General features: G+C 46.4%; 1 pseudogene; it reads left to right on the forward strand.

The window, feature by feature from the left end:
* Positions 1–564: 564 nt before the first annotated feature.
* LOC118357872 (thioredoxin reductase 2, mitochondrial-like) overlaps positions 565–21,995 on the forward strand; it is a 32,513-nt pseudogene continuing 11,082 nt past the window's right edge.

Below are 21,995 nucleotides of genomic sequence, written 5' to 3' on the forward strand. Positions count from 1 at the left end.
ATGAGAGTGAGAGAGCGAGCTTGTGGCAAATTCTTAACTATCACAGTCAGACATACTCCAACAGTCATTGAAGTGGCTTTGGATCAGGATGTAGCCTATGGAAGCCCTGAGTTTGATTGTGTTATCTTTGTTGTTTGAAAAGCTGCTCCTAGTACTTCCCGTCCTCCAGGGGAGTGGGCAACATTTACTGGGCAGATATCAGTACAGTAAAGTATGTCTTTCCCACTGGAATTTATCCCTCTGTAGTTTTTAGTTACACAATCAGCCCCCACCCCCCGTCTTTCACATCTGGATGCAGTGTTTTTGAGACCCACTTGTGAGTTTGTGCCTCCACCAATGCTTTCAGACACCACCATCCGGATGAGGGATAACAGAACGATCCCAGAGTCTCTCTGAAATACAATATAACCAAGCAGCCAGGGAAAGGAGATGAGAGTGTGGAATCAGCCTAAAGCTCCTGGCCTAATCCCTCCCTAAGCCACCTCACAATGTGCACTAAGTGCAGCTGTGCATTAGGTGGACAGGAGGATCGGGGTACTGATGCTCTTAGCAGTTAGCACTAGCATGAGTGTGGGGTATGGCTGGGCTTGTGTGTGTGCCCCAGGCACCCTCACCTGCCAGGGCCTGGGCCAGTGTGGAGAGCCATGGATAGATAGAGGATGGGAAAGCAAGAGAGGCCCTGGCCTCCATGCGGGTGATGGGCGTCACTCAGCGGAGTGATGTGGACTGAGCCATGAACACGGCACACCCCATCCGCAGGGATTAGCCTGAACGCTAGTAGTGAGTGGAGCTCAGGGCTGGATTAGAGGTGTGATTCACCTGGCCCACACACACACACACACACAGAGACTAGCCCTACCAACTCCGCCACCCCTTTTTGAGTAATAGAACCCCCGAAGTTCGAATAGTACTTTCATCACTTTTAAATTCCTCAGATTCAGACTAAACATTTGTGTCCAGTTTCCCTGTTTTATTTGGCGCAGTAGTATTCAAGATCATTTGGAGGAAAATGTATGAAGTGCATCGTATAGAAAAAAAACATATACCTGTACTATATAACTTCCAAGAGATATATTTTAAATGAAAACAGCCAAGATGAATGGTTTTTGTCTTTCAGACTTGTGGTTGGTGCCGGCTGTATCCTTTTGACTGCCGATGTGCTTGGTCATGAGTCACTGGTTACACTGTATATTGTCAGAGTGAGTTGGCCCTAATGTTGAAGGCAAAAGGTGGTGAATTGCAGTTCAACTGGTGACCCCTTCTTCCTAGACTTGGATCACCTGTCTATCAATGCCTCTTATGCTCAGGTTCTCAGTTGTCACATCTACTTTAACTAGAGATAGACAAGGTTCCTCAGAGCATTTGTGTAGTGTTCTGTTTTCCTGAATATGGTGCTATGAAGATGTGGCCCTGGAGTGTGCTGACTTCCTGACAGGCATTGGCCTGGACACCACATTCATGATGTGCAGCATCCCCCTCAGGGGGTTCGATCAGGTACTGCACTTATCACAATTTTACATTTTTCAAAATTGATTTGACACTATTTTAATTAATTTCTTATTTCTCTATACTGTATCATGTTTATACTGTAACTCAAATGTTTTGTAGCTTTTAAATATATTTCAGAGATCGTAAAATCTCTCACTACTCATTTACAAATTGATATAGATTTTTTTGTTTTATTTTATTTAACCTTTTATTTAACTAGGCAAGTCAGTTAACAACAAATTCTTATTTACAATGCCGGCCAAACCCGGACGACGCTGGGCCAATTGTGCGCCTCCCTATTGGCCTCCCAATCTTGGCCGGTTGTGATACAGCCTGGAATCGAACTAGGGGCTGTAGTGACGCCTCTAGTAATATATGCCATTTAGCAGACGCTTTTATCCAAAGCGACTTACAGTCATGTGTGCATACATTCTACGTATGGGTGGTCCCGGGAATCGAACCCACTACCCTGGCGTTACAAGCGCCATGCTCTACCAACTGTGCTACAGAAGGACACTGAGATGTGGTACCTAGACCGCTGCGCCACTCAGGAGCCTATTGATTCATTGTGTACTGGTGATATTGGGACTTTTCTTGTACAAGTTAAGTTTGGAATAATAGTTTTCCCAAGTTAAGTGCTGGAAAGGTGACTGACCTGTCAGAAACCTGAATTTCTCCCCTCTTGTCTTGTGTGTGCTCCAGCAAATGGCAGGGCTGGTGACTGACTACATGGAGGCCTATGGCACCAAGTTCTCCCGGAGGAGTGTCCCCAAGAGACTGGACAAGCTGTCCTCTGGGGCGCTGCAGGTGACTTGGACAGACAAACATACAGTACCAGCAGGACACCTTTGACTCTGTGCTGTGTGCCGTAGGTGAGTGTGTCAGAGAAGGAAGAGAATTGTCCCACAAATTACTACAGTAATACCCTAATGTTTGGAAAAAAATCAAATCACTACTATTTTAGTAGTAGCTGCAATCACGTGTGTTGAGTATGCCACATAACATACAATAAGCTTTGCAAAGACGTATCGGTTAAACCACTAGTCCCCCTTCCCTTTCCAGACATTTGTTTTATTGTCATCTACAAAAGAGTGCAGTGTCAGCAGACGGTGTATCAAGCCTAAAAACAAGGTAATAAAGGGTGAATGATGGAGTCACCAGGGGAAGTGTTAATCACCCAGCCGAGTGCTGGGTCCGGGTCCTGGGCCTGGCTGGGGCGGGGGCAGGATGCAACCAGGCACGGGTCACTGCATTCCCTCCTTTGTTCTCTCGCTCTGCTCTGGGCTTTCCTGCCCGTCGTACCAGCCCTGCGGAAACCAGCCTGCCACGCCACCCAACTCTACCTCCTGCAGCATCTGTCACTGCACGGCTGGCCCTGTCTGTCTGCGGCTCTGTACCCACACCAGACCTCTTTCCCTAGTCCTTTTCTCTCTTTATCACACCATGTAATTTCTCTCATTCCGCCAACCAACACAATGGAGGGAACTTCCGCCTGGCTGCCCGGCAGACGTTTATTTGTGTTGAGATGGTCCCAAAGATGACACGTTTCCGAAAGCCTGACTACACCCCTCCGCAGTGTGTGCAGTGTCCGCAGTGTGTACAGTACCAGCCAGGACAGGCCAGGGCATCTCTCTCTGCCTATGTGTGTGACAGGGAGCATGTGACATGTGGACCAGGATGTGGGTGATCTTTTGGGAGAGATTATGTTTTTCCCACCCTGGCAGGTTGCAGCTCTCAGAGAGCTGAGGTTCAAACAATGTGGAGGTCAAGGCACAGTGTCCAGTCTGTCGACTGCAGTCAAAATACCAAGACCTTGAGACTCACTGGGATTGGGAAATTGGCAGCAATAATAATATTTGTTATAATCGAGTTATATTTTAGTGGATGGACATCTTCCTTTGCACTCTCACCCAGTAGGGGTAAAGCATGACCCAGTAGGGGTAAAGGATGACCCACTGTGTCTACTCTGGGCGGCAGGTAACCTAACGATTAGAGCTATTGGGCCATTAACCAAAAGGTCGCGAGTTTTAATCCTGAGTCGACAAGGTGAAAAATGTTTCCATGTGCACTTGAGCAAGGCACTTAACCCTAACTGCTCTAGGGTTACCGACTGTAATGGCAGACCATGGCCTTAACCCTAACTGCTCTAGGGTTACCGACTGTAATGGCAGACCATGGCCTTAACCCTAACTGCTCTAGGGTTACCGACTGTAATGGCAGACCATGGCCTTAACCCTAACTGCTCTAGGGTTACCGACTGTAATGGCAGACCATGGCCTTAACCCTAACTGCTCTAGGGTTGCCGACTGTAATGGCAGACCATGGCCTTAACCCTAACTGCTCTAGGGTTGCCGACTGTAATGGCAGACCATGGCCTTAACCCTAACTGCTCTAGGGTTGCCGACTGTAATGGCAGACCATGGCCTTAACCCTAACTGCTCTAGGGTTGCCGACTGTAATGGCAGACCATGGCCTTAACCCTAACTGCTCTAGGGTTGCTGACTGTAATGGCAGACCATGGCCTTAACCCTAACTGCTCTAGGGTTGCCGACTGTAATGGCAGACCATGGCCTTAACCCTAACTGCTCTAGGGTTGCCGACTGTAATGGCAGACCATGGCCTTAACCCTAACTGCTCTAGGGTTACCGACTGTAATGGCAGACCATGGCCTTAACCCTAACTGCTCTAGGGTTACCGACTGTAATGGCAGACCATGGCCTTAACCCTAACTGCTCTAGGGTTACCGACTGTAATGGCAGACCATGGCCTTAACCCTAACTGCTCTAGGGTTACCGACTGTAATGGCAGACCATGGCCTTAACCCTAACTGCTCTAGGGTTGCCGACTGTAATGGCAGACCATGGCCTTAACCCTAACTGCTCTAGGGTTGCCGACTGTAATGGCAGACCATGGCCTTAACCCTAACTGCTCTAGGGTTGCCGACTGTAATGGCAGACCATGGCCTTAACCCTAACTGCTCGAGGGTTGCCGACTGTAATGGCAGACCATGGCCTTAACCCTAACTGCTCTAGGGTTGCCGACTGTAATGGCAGACCATGGCCTTAACCCTAACTGCTCTAGGGTTGCCGACTGTAATGGCAGACCATGGCCTTAACCCTAACTGCTCTAGGGTTGCCGACTGTAATGGCAGACCATGGCCTTAACCCTAACTGCTCTAGGGTTGCCGACTGTAATGGCAGACCATGGCCTTAACCCTAACTGCTCTAGGGTTGCCGACTGTAATGGCAGACCATGGCCTTAACCCTAACTGCTCTAGGGTTGCCGACTGTAATGGAAGACCATTGGCCGGGCTCCCTTTCTCCGAGGGCGTCCCAGGAAGAGTTGGAATATGCAAAAAACACATTTCCAATATGAGAAACATAAGCACTCACCAAAATTATGTAATCAAATCAAGCTTTATTTATACAGCACATTTCAGACATGGAATGCAACGCAATGTGCTTCATAGAAATAAAAGCTGAAATATTTTCTGCACAACAAACATGAGATAAAAAAAACAAAAGAATAACACAAACTGAACAACTAACTATGGAAAAGCAAAGCTAAACAGATGTTTTAAGATCTTTGTTTAAATATGTCCACAGTTTCAGCCCCCCTCAGGTTTTCTGGAAGGCTATTCCAGAGGCTTGGGTTATAATAATTAAAGGCTGCCTCTTGGTCCTCGGCTTTGGGATAGTGAAAAAGACACGTGCTACAGGACCTGAGGGACATACTGGGTACATAACTTAAAAGCATGTCTGACATGTATTGGCCAGAATCTAAAATAACACCTTGGTTTTTATCTTTATTGCCCATCATGTAAAATGTGCAGCCTAGATTTTCTCTGTGCTTTGGCTCCAACAATGAGTACCTCCGTCTTGTCTTGATTTAGCTGGAGGAAGTTGTGAGCCATCCAAGTATTTACATCACTGATATAATCTAATAATTGATCAGTGAAGCTAAAATTCTCCGGTGACATGTAAAGCGGTGTATCATCTGCATAGCAGTGAACATCAATGCTCTGCTTTCTGATAACTTTGCCAGAGGGTAACATACATTGCGAGAAAAAATAAAGGGAACATTAAAATAACACATCCTAGATCTGAATGAAATATTCTTATTAAATACTTTTTCTTTACATAGTTGAATGTGCTGACAACAAAATCACACAAATTATCAATGGAAATCAAATTTATCAACCCATGATTTGGAGTCACACTCAAAATGGAAAAAAAGTAGAAAACCACACTACAGGCAGATCCAACTTTGATGTAATGTCCTTAAAACAAGTCAAAATGAGGCTCAGTAGTGTGTGTGGCCTCCGCGTGCCTGTATGACCTCCCTACAACGCCGAGGCATGCTCCTGATGAGGTGGCGGACGAAAGCATCCGCCAACTCCTGGACAGTCTGTGGTGCATGGTGGATGGATGGAACGAGACATGATGTCCCAGATGTGCTCAATTGGATTCAGGTCTGGGGAACGGGCGGCCAGTCCATAGTATCAATGCCTTCCTCTTGCAGGAACTGCTGACATACAGTCAGGCACACCATCAATGACCCACCGCCAAACCGGTCATGCTGGAGGATGTTGCAGGCAGCAGAACGTTCTCCACGGCGGCTCCAGACTCTGTCACGTCTGTCACATGTGCTCAGTGTGAACCTGCTTTCATCTGTGAAGAGCACAGGGCGCCAGTGGCGAATTTGCCAATCTTGGTGTTCTCTGGCAAATGCCAAACGTCCTGACGGCGTTGGGCTGTAAGCACAACCCCCACCTGTGGACGTCGGGCCCTCATACCACCCTCATGGAGTCTGTTTCTGACCGTTTAAGCAGACACATGCACATTTGTGATCTGCTGGAGGTAATTTTGCAGGGCTCTGGCAGTGCTCCTCCTGCTCCTCCTTGCACAAAGGCGGAGGTAGCGGTCCTGCTGCTGGGTTGTTGCCCTCCTACAGCCTCCTCCACGTCTCCTGATGTACTGGCCTGTCTCCTGGTAGCGCCTCCATGCTCTGGACACTACGCTGACAGACACAGCAAACCTTCTTGCCACAGCTCGCATTGATGTGTCATCCTGGATGAGCTGCACTACCTAAGCCACTTGTGTGGGTTGTAGACTCCGTCTCATGCTACCACTAGAGTGAAAGCACCGCCAGCATTCAAAAGTGACCAAAACATCAGCCAGGAAGCATAGGAACTGAGAAGTGGTCTGTACAACCACTCCTTTATTGGGGGTGTCTTGCTAATTGCCTATAATTTCCACCTTTTGTCTATTGCATTTGCACAACAGCATGTGAAAATTATTGTCAATCAGTTGCTTCCTAAGTGGACAGTTTGATTTCACAGAAGTGTGATTGACTTGGAGTTACATTGTGTTGTTTAAGTGTTCCCTTTATTTTTTTGAGCAGTGTATATAAACTGAACAGTACTGGACGCAAAAATCAAACCTTGTGAAACGCCACATGTGATATGTATTTGCTCTGAGATAAGTTCACCAAGGGCGAAAAAACTCACTTGACCGGTTAAATAGGCCCTAAACCAATGTAGAAGTGGACCAAAGAGGCCAACCCACCTCTTCAGTCTGTCCATAAGGAAATCATGGTCAATAATGCAGCACTTAAATCTAAGAGTACAAGGACAGAGAGCTGTTTGGTATCTGTGTTGGCTGTAAGATAATTTACCACTTTAACTAAGGCTGTCTCTGTGCTGTGGTGGGCACGAAAAACCAGATTGGATTTTAAAAAAAATACAGTTTGTACTTAACTTAACTGTTTGAACACAATTTTCTTCTCCAGAATTCTGCTTAGGAATGGAAGGTTAGAGATTGGCAGAAAATTGCTAGGAGTTGAATAATCTAGTTAACTTTTCTTCAGAATGTGTTTCACCATAAGTTTTTAGTGCAGAGGGGAAAGTGCCTGTGAACAGGGAGTGATTAAAAATATCTTGCAGTTTTTCAGATTTGGAATTAAAAACCGTTTTTAAGAAAATGTAGTTCTTATCTCACCATAAGTTTTTAGTGCAGAGGGGAAAGTGCCAATATGACAAAAACGTATCACATTTAGATGTGGAGGAAAGTTCACAGGTTTGCGGGGGTAGGATTTATCATGCCATCAATGGTCGAGAAGAGCACTCAAATTATTTTTTATTTAATAGTGATGAATTTAGACATTTAATAGTGATGAAGTTAGAATTTGCCCGTCTGGCTTCTCTAATTGCCTTGTTATATATCGCAAGTTACTCTCAGAATATCACAATCGACCTGCAACGACTCCACTTCTGCTCTGCCTTTCTGCAATTTCTCTGTAATTGATTAGTTTCCTCACTCATCCAAGGCTCTGTTTTGATTCTTTTTCAACTTTACTGGATCTATGGCATCAGTGGTTGCCTTTAATTTGCTATTAAAGTTATCAACTAAATCATAAGAAGAAGACAGAATAGGTGGCGGAGTATTGTTCATACCCTCATTAAAATCTGTAGCAACTTCAGAGGTAAGATGGTGTTTCTTAATAATTGCGTTCAGTATTACCCTGTGCTATGGGCAACAAGGTAGTAAAAAATACACAGTGGTGATCAGATAAAGTAACATCAACAATAGAAGATATGTCAATAGGAAGACACTTGGTAATAACCAGGTCCAGGGTATAGCCACGGTTATGGGTGCACCCAGTAACATATTGGATAAAGTCCATAGAGCTCAAAAGATTCATACATTCAATGGCCTTTGAGTCACTCTCTTTGTCAACATGAATATGACAATTATTATTATTGGTTCTAAGAGGAATATGACTTTTTTTTAAACGTCTGATTACAACCTTACATTACTACCTTACAGTGTAGGCTACAGTCTGTGGGCTTTACCCTGGTGTTCTCATGCAGGTCAGTGAGTACATCCTCTCCTTTGAAGTGTGGCTGTCTGACTGTGGGAGTTATGAGTGGGCCTCTCTCCACTTCCCCAATGTGCCCTTTACACTACAGGTCAGACTGGGTCTGTGCCCTCCTCAGTGGAGCTATAAAAGACCGTGGGTATGTCATGACTCTCCACCCTTTTCTCAGTGTGCACTTGCATTCTTCCCGTCATGGATTTAACAATGGTGGAAACTAGTGATGCACCAATGACATTTTTAGCCAATATCCAATATTTTCCTTGCCAAAAAAACGATACCGATAACTGATATTTAAAAAGTTTGCGGCCTTAAGCATTCTAGTACAGTTAACACACAAAAACATGGACAGTCCAAGAAGCGTCACTACAGTCCCTGATTCGAATCCAGGCTGAAACACATCCGGCTGTGATTGGGAGTCCCATAGGGCAGCGCACAATTGTTGTTGTTGTTGTTAACTGACTTGCTTAGTTAAATAAAGGTTACACACACCACACTGACCAAAAAGTTATTTTGTTGGCATTTACGTTTGTCCCCATTACCAGTAAAACCTATTTCTTTCACTTACTTGCAGTTTCGTTGTTCTTTTTTTCAGTCGTTTCATTCTCAACCAGGATTCTCATACTATGGAACGCCGTTTGGGTCTTTGCATGTCAAATAACACTATTTGACGTGTCAAATTAGCTTGTTGACCAATCAGGACCTGAATATGACTGCACATCACAATAATTTGACGCGTTCATAAAAATGTTTACGTAGTTATTACACATTGATTACACTATCACTCGTATTTCACAACTATTCATCGATACGCATGCTATGGTGCTGGTAAAGTTGTCTCGTGCACCTACAGTGCTGGTCAGAAAAGAAAGCTAGCTAGCTCATGGATGCAAACAATGTTCTTCCCCAAAAACATAGCAAAACGACAATCTGTTTCAGTAGCTATAGTTAGCTAGCTATAGTTAGCTAGCTATATAGCTAGCTAACTATATAGCTAGGTATCGGCATCTAAAATAACCCTAATTTATAACACAGTTCTTATTTGATTAATGGTGGTCGGACCCATCAATGTGAAGCTAGCCATAATAAGGATTAGCCACAATAGTGGACTTTGCAGTTGGCCTTTAAAATAAAAATATGTCATTGACAGTGATACAAATAGTAGAATTATGCCATAATTGAGTAGATCTTACAAAACGAGGCTGGAATGTTATATAAAATCAACAAAAATAAATACATTTGGCAATCTGTTGAAATCACATTGCTTTAGAATTGCAATGGGGGCATACTTATTTCACTGTACAGCCTTCCCAATGGATTGTGGATCAATGACATGGGGTATCAGTTTACTCAGTGACACCCAGACATCATTAGTGTCGTAGCTCTTGTTGCGTGACTCTGAGACAACTGTGAATTGAGCCACTATTGTCAACCTATGTGTATTGAACACTATTCCAGAGAAAAAACAATATTGCGTGGATGTTTTGGAGTCTGATAACTCTGAGGAGGACGTTGGGAAAATATATTGTGGTATTTCGTAGACTGGTTGTCAGGACCCGGTTACGAACCCGGGTCTCCGGAGTGAGAAACAGTCACTTAACCAACTGAGCCACGAATAGTCGGCAGAACCCAGAAGATGAGGTAGACACAGCAGTACTTGAGACCGTGTATTTAATGAAGTAAAAAACGAAGTTCTTCAGGAAAACATGTAACTCCACAACCTCAAAAGGAATCATACAAGAACAAAGGTAATCCTCCAAGACAAAAAAGGTAAATCCACAAGGTGGAAGGTAAAGCACAAAAAGCCTCAAAAGATACTAAAAAAAAACAAAAAAACAAACAAGAACAAAAAAACAGAATTCCACAAGAGAGTCCACCGGGATCAACAAGAGTTCTCAGAGTACTAGGGCTGGGTGCTGACATACAAACACAGAGCAAAGAACAGAGGAAAACAAAGGGTTTAAATACAATCAGGGGAAACGAGGCACAGGTGCAAATAATAATGGGGATCAAGGGAAAACAAAAAGTCAAAAGGCACAATGGGGGCATCTAGTGACCAAAAACCGGAACAACCCTGGCCAAATCCTGACAGAATCCCCCCCCCCTAGGAACGGCTCCTAACGTTCCTACCAGCTCTCTCAGGGTGGAGGGCCCTGAACTGACGAATGAGGTCAGGGTCCAGTATGTCTTTGGCAGGAACCCAGGAGCGCTCCTCGGGACCGTAGCCTTCCCAGTCCACCAGATACTGCCAGGACCGCTGCACCCGGCGGGAATCCAGTATCCGATGGACGGTATAAGCCGGCTGGCCTCCAATGACACGAGGCGGAGGGGGAGGTCTGTCTGCCGGGACAAGGGGAGAAAAACCAACAGGTTTTAATAAGGAAATGTGAAACATGGGATTAATCTTAAGGGATCTGGGTAAGTGTAGGCGATAAGAAACTGGGTTAACTCTCCTGGCAACCTTAAAGGGACCGATGTATTTTTGGGACAGCTTGCGAGACTCCACCCGTAGTGGTAAGTCTCTTGTGGAGAGCCAGACTCTCTGGCCGGGGCGCAGGGTAGGCCCGGAACGGCGACGTCTGTTGGCTTGTTGTTGGTACCTCTGTGAGGAACGCATAAGATTAAGACGGGTCTTCCTCCACATAAGCCGACAGCGTCTGACGAACTTCAAGGCTGAAGGCACTCTGACTTCTGCCTCCTGGTCCGGGAACAATGGAGGGGCATAGCCAAACTGACACTCGTGCGGGGACATACCAGTGGAGGAGGAGCGCAAGGTGTTGTGCGCGTATTCGGCCCAAACAATGAAGGACGACCATGTGGACGGGTTGTTACGAGTCATACATCGGAGGGTGGTTTCCAACTCTTGATTCATCCTCTCAGTTTGGCCGTTGGACTCCGTATGGTACCCTGAAGATAGACTGGCAGAAGCCCCCATGAGTTGGCAGAAGGCCTTCCAAAACCTAGAGGCGAACTGGGGACCTCTGTCAGAAAACATATCTTGAGGAATGCCGAAGACTCGGAACACATGATTAATTACCAACTCAGCCGTTTCCTTGGCAGAAGGTAACTTAGTCAGAGGGACGAACCTGGCCGCCTTTGAAAACCTGTCGATAATGACTAGGATAGTAGTATTGCCATGGGATGGAGGAAGGCCAGTAATGAAGTCCAACGAGATATGGGACCAGGGTCTGTGGGGAACAGGTAAAGGGTGAAGGAGTCCTTGCGGGCGGTGGTGAGAAAATTTGCCCTGGCAGCACATGGGGCAGGCATTGACGAAAGTGGCAACGTCTTCTCTTATGGTAGGCCACCAGAACTTACGCTGGATGAACTCCAAGGTGCGACCTACGCCCGGGTGACAGGTGAGGCGAGAGGAGTGCCCCCACAGAAGGACCTGAGTCCTCACTGCCTTGGGGACAAACAACCGATTGGCAGGACCTCCTTTCGGGTCCGGTTCAATAGCTTGAGCTCGTCTCACGGTATCCTCAACTTGCCACGAGATCGGAGCCACGATCTTAGCAGCAGGAAGGACAGGCATGTCCGTGTCATCTCGAATGGCAGGAGCGTAGACTCGGGACAGGGCATCCGGTTTGAGATTCTGCGACCCGGGCCGATAGGTGAGAATAAACTGGAATCGATTGAAGAAAAGAGACCATCTAGCTTCTCTAGAGTTCAACCACTTCGCCTGCTGGATATACTCCAGATTTTTGTGGTCCGTAAGCACTTGAAATGGGTGAGAAGCCCCCTCGAGCCAGTGTCTCCATTCCTTCAATGCCATCTTAACCGCTAGGAGTTCACGATCCCCCACATCGTAGTTCCTCTCAGCCGGGGTAAGCCGGTGTGAGAAGAAAGCGCACGGATGAAGCTTCTTGTCTTCACCCCTCTGAGACAGGACAGCTCCAACACCAACCTCTGAGGCGTCTACCTCCACCACAAACGGTTCATCCGTAGTCGGTAGTATCAGGATGGGAGCAGAGAGGACGCGCTGCTTGAGTCCTTGGAAGGCCGTCTCAGCTTCTCTTCTCCACAAAAACCTTGCATTGCCACCCTTGGTTAAAGCTGAGAGAGGGGCTGCCACCAAGCTGAAGTTCTTGATGAACTTGCGGTAAAAGTTAGTGAAGCCCAGGAAACGCTGAACTTCCTTAACGGATTTGGGGGTGGGCCAATCCGCTACCGCCCCTACCTTCCTGGGGTCCATTTGGAATTGTACTCGGGATGAATGGAATTCACATTTTTCCGGCTTAACGTACAGATGGCTGTCTAGGAGGCGTTTGAGTACTTGTCTGACATGCTTAGTGTGTTCTTGAAGAGAGCTCGAAAAGATGAGGATGTCATCCAAGTAAACGAACACAAATATGTTAAGCATATCCCTAAGCACATCGTTTATGAGCGCTTGGAACACCGCTGGGGCGTTGGTCAGGCCGAAGGGCATCACCAAGTATTCATAGTGACCAGTAGGTGTGTTGAAAGCGGTCTTCCACTCGTCACCAGGTCTGATCCGCACAAGATGGTATGCGTTCCGCAGGTCAAGCTTAGTGAAAACAACTGCTTCCTGGAGCAGCTCGAAGGCTGTGGCCATAAGGGGTAGCGGGTAACGGTTACGGACGGTTATGGCATTGAGTCCCCGGTAGTCGATGCAAGGACGTAATCCACCGTCTTTCTTGGCCACAAAGAAAAACCCTGCTCCCGCCGGGGAGGTGGATGGACGCATGAGGCCTGCTTCCAGAGCGTCCTTGATGTAGGTATCCATAGCAGCTCGTTCGGGTGGAGATGGGGAAAAGATCCGACCCCTGGGAGGGCAAGTGCCCGGAAACAGTTCGATGGGGCAATCATAAGGTCTATGGGGTGGTAGCATGGTGGCCCTCTGTTTGCTAAATACCAGTTTGAGGTCATGGTAACACTCGGGAACTCGGGTCAGGTCGATGGATTCTAAAGACTCGGGAGTAGAACTCGGGGAATTCGGGAAAATACAAGTAGCTTGGCACGTAGGACCCCACTGCTTGATAGTGCCCACAGACCAGTCGATGTGAGGGTTATGGCTGTGAAGCCAGGGGTATCCAAGGACGAGAGGGAACTCGGAACAGGAGATCAAATGAAAGTTCATCAATTCCTGGTGTTGTGAAACTGAAAGTCGCAAGGAGGTAGTGACATGAGTGACAAGTCCAGATCCCAAAGGGCTTCCATCCAATGTAGTAACCCTCATGGGGTCACTTAGAGGTTCAGAGGGAACGCCATTCTCCTTCGCGCAGACACCATCCATGAATTTACCTGCGGCACCAGAGTCTACCAAGGCTTGAAGGTGAAGCTTGTGGTTGTCCCAGGAAAGGGTGACTGGAATGAGCAGACGGGAGTTGGACGGATGGGAGGAGGTTATGTTTCCCGTTACAATTCCCCCCGGTCTGTACGGGACAGAGCGTTTCCCTGGAGCCCGGGACACGTGGAACGGAAATGGCCCGGTTTGCCGCAATATAGACAGCGTCGCACCCTCATCCGGCAGTCTCTGTCAGCCTGGGAGATGCGTCCAATCTGCATGGGTTCCGGTGGAGCCAGTGAGGATAAAGGTGGGGACTCGGAGCTGGGACTGATAGGGACTAGAGGTCTACGGTTGAGTTCTCTCTCTCTCAGACGCTGGTCAATGCGTGAGGCCAACTTGATCAGGGACTCGAGATTGTCCGGTGGTTCCCGAGTGGCCAGTTCATCTTGGATAGTGTCGGAAAGGCCTTTCAGAAAGCACACCGTGAGCGCCTCGTTGTTCTAGCCACTCGCTGCTGCCACCGTGCGGAACTGGAGGGCATAGTCCGTCACGCTGCGCCGACCTTGTTGGAGAGTCAGGAGCTGTTTGGCTGAGTCAGGACCACTGCTTGGGCCTTGAAACACTCGTTTGAATTCCTCAGCAAAGGCAGAGTAGCTGGCACAGCAGGAACTATGGGCATCCCACACAGCAGTAGCCCAGGCCAGGGCTTTTTCCGACAGCAGGGTGATGATATATGCGATCTTAGACCGGTCGGTGGGGAACGACGAGGGTTGCAGCTCGAAGGAGAGAGAACATTGGATGAGAAACCCTTTACAAGCACTTGGATCACCTGAGAACCGTTGGGGAGGTGGAAGACGAGGTTCAGCCAGAGGGTTAACTGCCATGGGTACGTGAATCTGAGGTACTGGGACGGGAACTGTTGCCGGGGTAAGTCGATCAGATATCTGCTTTATGGAAGTCAGCATCTCCGACAGAAGATGAGAATGTCTAGCCATTAAGGCCTCTTGCTGAACCAGGGCGGCTTCGTGGCGTTGGACAGTCTCCTGGTGGTGGGACAGCATGGCAACAAGGTCCTGGGAACTGGCTGCCTCTGGGTTAATTTTTGGCTCTGTGTTTCTGTCAGGACCTGGTTACGAACCCGGGTCTCCGGAGTGAGAAACAGTCACTTAACCAACTGAGCCACGAATAGTCGGCAGAACCCAGAAGATGAGGCAGACACAGCAGTACTTGAGACGGTGTATTTAATGAAGTAAAAAATGAAGTTCTTCAGGAAAACATGTAACTCCACAACCTCAAAAGGAATCCTACAAGAACAAAGGTAATCCTCAAAGACAAAAAAGGTAAATCCACAAGGTGGAAGGTAAAGCACAAAAAGCCTCAAAAGATACTCAAAAAAACCAACAAAAAAACAAGAACAAAAAAACAGAATACCACAAGAGAGTCCACCGGGATCAACAAGAGTTCTCAGAGTACTAGGGCTGGGTGCTAACATACAAACACAGAGCAAAGAACAGAGGAAAACAAAGGGTTTAAATACAATCAGGGGAAACGAGGCACAGGTGCAAATAATAATGGGGATCAAGGGAAAACAAAAAGTCAAAAGGCACAATGGGGGCATCTAGTGACCAAAAACCGGAACAACCCTGGCCAAATCCTGACACTGGTACCCCATTTCATTGACCACCAATCCATAGGTAAAGCTGTACAGTGCAATATGAATGTCAATACACACAATAGGCTGACTGGGGAGGTGATTTCACAGTCACAGCCTCGCCATAAGAGCTACAAGCGCTAATATTTGCCTAAACTCTACATTCGTGTTCTGTGGATGTCACCGAGTAGACTGATACCCAATTTTATTGCTTTACATTCCAACCTTGTTTAACATTATCTAGTCTAAATATGGCATGATTCCACCAATTGTAACCTCCTGCATCATTGTCAGAGGTACTTTTATTTTGAAGGCAAACCACAAAGTCCACTATTGTGCCTAATCCTTATTGTGCCGAGCATCACAACACATCCCGGTCTGGTCGAGCCTCACGAGCCAGCTGAAGCTAGCTGGCTGCTTATAATGTTAGCTTTGGGCAACAGGGTTAAGCAGCTGGCTAGCTATTTATTTTCATGAACTGAAGTTTACCTAGCTAATACTTACTCACAAGGATTCCTAAATTATTGCTAAGAATAATGAAAATGACTGCAGTTTCTACTGGTAATTATTTTCAGGCTGGTTGTATTGGTGCTAGCTAGGTACCAAGTTAAAGCTAGCTAGCTACCCCAGAAGTTGCGGTCGAACAAATTATGCTTTATTACCTACGCTGTATTGTAAACCCATCGTTCGTGGCCGGAGTTTGCAGACTTTTTTGTACAGCTTTGACAGTGCTACTGACAGTAGTGGTGGCACTTGCAAATTCAGAACACACAACATTCTATAATAGAACTGTGTTATTTGACATGTCCAATTAAAAGCTTATTTAATGCAACAAATAGTGTTTGACATGTATCTTTTTTTACATGCAAAGACCCAAATGGCGTTCCATAGCATGTCGTGAAGCTAATAACAGTGACGCTAAAACTAAGGAGATGATTGTGGACTTCAGGAAACAGCAGAGGGAACACCCCCCTATCCACATCGATGGAACAGTAGTGGAGAGGGTAGCAAGTTTTAAGTTCCTCGGCATACACATCACAGACAAACTGAATTGGTCCACTCACACTGACAGCGTCGTGAAGAAGGCGCAGCAGCGCCTCTTCAACCTCAGGAGGCTGAAGAAATTCGGCTTGTCACCAAAAGCACTCACAAACTTCTACAGATGCACAATCGAGAGCATCCTGGCGGGCTGTATCACCGCCTGGTACGGCAACTGCTCCGCCCTCAACCGTAAGGCTCTCCAGAGGGTAGTGAGGTCTGCACAACGCATCACCAGGGGCAAACTACCTGCCCTCCAGGACACCTACACCACCCGATGTTACAGGAAGGCCATAAAGATCATCAAGGACATCAACCACCCGAACCACTGCCTGTTCACCCCGCTATCATCCAGAAGGCGAGGTCAGTACAGGTGCATCAAAGCTGGGACCGAGAGACTGAAAAACAGCTTCTATCTCAAGGCCATCAGACTGTTAAACAGCCACCACTAACATTGAGTGGCTGCTGCCAACACACTGTCATTGACACTGACCCAACTCCAGCCACTTTAATAATGGGAATTGATGGGAAATGATGTAAATATATCACTAGCCACTTTAAACAATGCTACCTTATATAATGTTACTTACCCTACATTATTCATCTCATATGCATACGTATATACTGTACTCTACATCATCGACTGCATCCTTATGTAATACATGTATCACTAGCCACTTTAACTATGCCACTTTGTTTACTTTGTCTACATACTCATCTCATATGTATATACTGTACTCGATACCATCTACTGTATGCTGCTCTGTACCATCACTCATTCATATATCCTTATGTACATATTCTTTATCCCCTTACACTGTGTATAAGACAGTAGTTTTGGAATTGTTAGTTAGATTACTTGTTGGTTATCACTGCATTGTCGGAACTAGAAGCACAAGCATTTAGCTACACTCGCATTAACATCTGCTAACCATGTGTATGTGACAAATAAAATTTGATTTGATTTGATTTGATTTTGAAGTATATCTGAGGCAAAGTACAGAATCTCATTCAATCATATCTCTTATTCTCATTTTAGGCCTTTGAACATAATGCCTTCTCAGAAACCCCTTTTTCTAGACAAAATAATCTATTTCCCAAAAAGTCATTGTTTCTGACTTCCTTCTCTTGTCTTTGTTCACTTGATTGATTTGCTAAACCACCATGTACAGTAGTTGGTCTCATTTCAAGTCGTGCCAGAAAGCTTGTTGTGGCTAATTAGCTGGTTGGTCTTGAGATTTCCTCTGTGTGCCACAATAGTCTTTGTTGAGTGTGGTCCTATCAGGCCTGCCTGTCATTGGCTCTCATTGCCCATTATGTGTGGCTCCACACTCACTGAAGGCTCTTATCAGGAGAACCTCTGTTGTTCTGTCTCACCACACAATGGATCAGTGGCGCTCCAACAGTCTCCAATCATAGACAGAGAAACCTAGAAACGCAGGAAATGCCAGACTAGAATGGCTCTTGTAGTCTAGTCTATACATAGAGAGAGCAGAGTGGACACTAGTCTAGGATAGCCCACCTGACTCCAGTCTCTGTGGTGGTTGGTAGAACTGGGCTGTGATTTGGTAGAACTGTGCTGTGATTTGTGTGCTGTGATAGCAAAGTGGGGCTAGACCTCCTAAGAACAACCTTTTTTTGTAAATACAACTTACTATAGTGTCTAACTATGCACTGTCTATTAGCCAGGTATGCATGCAGTGTACAATCCCCTGGTATACATTTACATGTGTTTAATACTTTGAGAAAGGCAGCCATGACAGGGAGAGATCCCTGTGTTAGACCTACTCTGTGTAGTTGAACACTGGTGACTGCATGGTCCTGTTTGACTAGCCTAGTGCAGCTCTTCCAGAAAAACAGCTACTATGAGCCTTACTGCCTGTCTCTGAGCCTTACTGCCTGGGGGCAGTTGTCCGATAGCATCTATGTGGGTACCTCTGGGCACTACCGGGGAGGAGTTGGAGTTATTTTGTTACCCGGGCAGGGAATGAGAAGGTGAGGCAGTGGGGGAAGTGGAGGGAGGTAGAGAGAGCCTCGACCGGGGCCTAGCCTGGTGGCAGGGGTGCTTGGTGCTCCCTGTCACCATTAGAGACGGACAGCAAGATGGGCGAGCATCGACAGCATCAGTCAACTGTCCTGCAGGAAATGGGAGAAATGACACCCAGGGATCCTCCCTATCCCCCGCCTGCTCATTATTCACTCCCCGCCAAAAGACAAGCCACTCTCCCCCTCTCCTAGCTGTTCATGTGTTTTCTTTTCTAATTCCTGGATAAGATTTCTCTCTCTGTTGGATGAAGAGTAGCAGGACCTGCCTTAAACGTAAACCCGCTAGTGTGCCAACTGAATGGTATGTGTTATGAACACTGAGCAGTCAGAGTTTTTCTAAGAATCCAAGATTCTTGTACCCTCCCCTCTTTATCAATGTGTAATGTAATATTAAGTGTCTGACTGTGTTTTCCTCTGCTTGACCATAGGCAGAGCTCCTGAAACCAAATCTCTCAACCTGGAGAAAGTTGGCGTCAAGCTCAGCAAGGAGTCTGGGAAAATACTTGTGGCTACCGACGAATCCATATCCGTGCCGAACATCTACGCTTTTGTTGATATCGGTGAGGTAGGTGTTGATCATGTCCGTCATCCTAACAGTATACTCACCCAGCCTTACAATGCCAACATGAACCTCTTCAGGAATGTATGGACATCTGAAATAAAACCTACAGTTGCCCAAATAAGCCTACCAAGGTGACACTGTAGGAAAGAAACCTACGGTGTGCAAGAAGTTGAAGTGGTACTGTAGTTCACTCTTCAATCCCAAATGAATGCGCTAGATGGGCACCGTATCATTTTAGATGCTTGTTTTTAAATTTGAGATTTAGTCATGAAGCTGGATCTAAACAACAGATTTTTGTGCATCTGTAACTTTATTCATTATTCACGATTCATTCAAGATTATCCACATTAATGATTAGAAATATATTCCTAAAATAAGTGACTCAACAATGACACAATACATTATTTACCGTTAATTTCTATTGGGCACAAAATAATCTGAAACACAACCAAAACAAACAGAAAACGCATCCAACAAGTTTGTAGAGTCACAACCTTGATGTAATCTTTGTGTGCTTGGAGTATGGGACCATGTTTCACTGTCCCAATACTTTTGGCGCTCACTGCAGCTGGATCTACACAACAGAGATCTCCTTTCTAACTACTGTACTGCTGTATCACAATACTCTGTATACTTGTATTAAATGTCAGTCCTGTCTTTTCATTTGGCCAGCTATGGGTTTCCTAACTAAAACAGGCCTCTACAGACTGTTAGTTTGACACAGAGAGTCACTTTTAGTACTGATGCCTGTCATCTTTTCACATACTGGGAGAATTTTTAAAAGGGGGTGGATTGATATTAATTTGATATGTCCAAACGGAGCACCTTTTTGTGTTGATGTTGAAGAGCACTTGGCACTGCCAAGAAACGCATATCTATGACGCAGATCGGGATGGTGTGTAAACACAGGTACTCAAATATCACCACACACATTCAGACAAACTCGCGAACACACACGCTCACCTCCAGTGCCAGAGGAGCTGTCTTGGACAACAGGATGTGCAACAGTGGTGGTAATCAAACAGGTTGCTGATGACTTAAGTTATGCTTTCAGAGAGGATTCACCCTGCAGCTCTGCAGCTTTCTGTGTTGTTAGAGTATTTCAGTGTTTTTCTAGAGGACATTTATCTGGCATAAATCCAGACCCACAGTTTGCGATTCAAATAGCATCCTATTCCCTATATAGTGCACTATAATATATGCCATTTAGCAGACGCTTTTATCCAAAGCGACTTACAGTCATGTGTGCATACATTCTACGTATGGGTGGTCCCGGGGATCGAACCCACTACCCTGGCGTTACAAGCGCCATGCTCTACCAACTGAGCTACAGAAGGTCACTACTTTTGACCAGAGCCCTATGGGAAAAGAGTGCCATTTGGGACACATCCACACCGGCAGGTAGCCTAGTGGTTAGAGCGTTGGACTAGTAACCGAAAGGTTGTAAGATTGAATCCCTGAGCTGACAAGATAAACATTGTTAATCGACCATCATTGAGAATAAGAATTTGTTCTTAACTGACTTGGCTGGTTAAATAAATAAAATATTCTAATCCTTGTCAGTACATTACAGTTCAGTGAGAAGCAGCATGTTGTTAATAATCAGTTAGGTGGAGTGGGGAAGATTTGAGCGAATATAAAAGCTGATTGTTTTTCAATGTGCTAAGCAATTTAGAAACATTTAGTCAATGCCATTGTAATGATTGTGTGTTCTAGACTGTACTCTTATTCTGAATGCAATTCTGAAAGTTAACAAAATGTTAACAAGATTCCACTTAGAACTTGCGTTATGAATCTGCACTTACCCTGCCTATTCTTGCCCTTAACCTGCCCTGCCTATTCTTGCCCTGCCTATTCTTGCCCTGCCTATTCTTGCCCTGCCTATTCTTGCCCTGCCTATTCTTGCCCTGCCTACTCTTGCCCTGCCTACTCTTGCCCTGCCTACTCTTGCCCTGCCTAGACTTACCCTGCCTACTCTTGCCCTGCCTACTCTTGCCCTGCCTACACTTACCCTGCCTACACTTACCCTGCCTACTCTTGCTCCGCCTGGCCCTGCCTACTCTTGCCCTGCCTACACTTACCCTGCCTACTCTTGCTCCGCCTGGCCCTGCCTATTCTTGCTCTGCCTATTCTTGCCCTGCCTACTCTTGCCCTGCCTACTCTTGCCCTGCCTACTCTTGCCCTGCCTACTCTTGCCCTGCCTACTCTTGCCCTGCCTACTCTTGCCCTGCCTACTCTTGCCCTGCCTACTCTTGCCCTGCCTACACTTACCCTGCCTACTCTTGCTCCGCCTGGCCCTGCCTATTCTTGCTCTGCCTATTCTTGCCCTGCCTATTCTTGCCCTGCCTATTCTTGCTCTGCCTACTCTTGCTCTGCCTACTCTTGCCCTGCCTACTCTTGCCCTGCCTACTCTTGCTCTGCCTACTCTTGCTCTGCCTACTCTTGCCCTGCCTACTCTTGCCCTGCCTACTCTTGCCCTGCCTACTCTTGCCCTGCCTACTCTTGCCCTGCCTATTCTTGCCCTGCCTATTCTTACCCTGCCTACTCTTACCCTGCCTACTCTTACCCTGCCTACTCTTACCCTGCCTACTCTTACCCTGCCTATTCATCAATCAATCAAATTTTATTTATATAGCCCTTCGTACATCAGCTGATATCTCAAAGTGCTCTACAGAAATCCAGCCTAAAACCCCAAACAGCAAGCAATGCAGGTGTAGAAGCACAGTGGCTAGGAAAAACTCCCTAGAAAGGCCAAAACCTAGGAAGAAACCTAGAGAGGAACCAGGCTATGTGGGGTGGCCAGTCCTCTTCTGGCTGTGCCGGGTGGAGATTATAACAGAACATGGCCAAGATGTTCAAATGTTCATAAATGACCAGCATGGTCGAATAATAACAAGGCAGAACAGTTGAAACTGGAGCAGCAGCAAAGTCAGGTGGACTGGGGACAGCAAGGAGTCATCATGTTAGGTCGTCCTGGGGCACTGTCCTTGGGCTCAGGTCCTCCGAGAGAGAGAGAGAGAGAGAGAGAGAAAGAAAGAGAGAATTAGAGAGAGCATATGTGGGGTGGCCAGTCCTCTTCTGGC

The sequence above is a fragment of the Oncorhynchus keta genome, chromosome 25, assembly GCF_023373465.1.
Source record: "Oncorhynchus keta strain PuntledgeMale-10-30-2019 chromosome 25, Oket_V2, whole genome shotgun sequence".
Taxonomy (NCBI): Eukaryota; Metazoa; Chordata; class Actinopteri; order Salmoniformes; family Salmonidae; genus Oncorhynchus; species Oncorhynchus keta.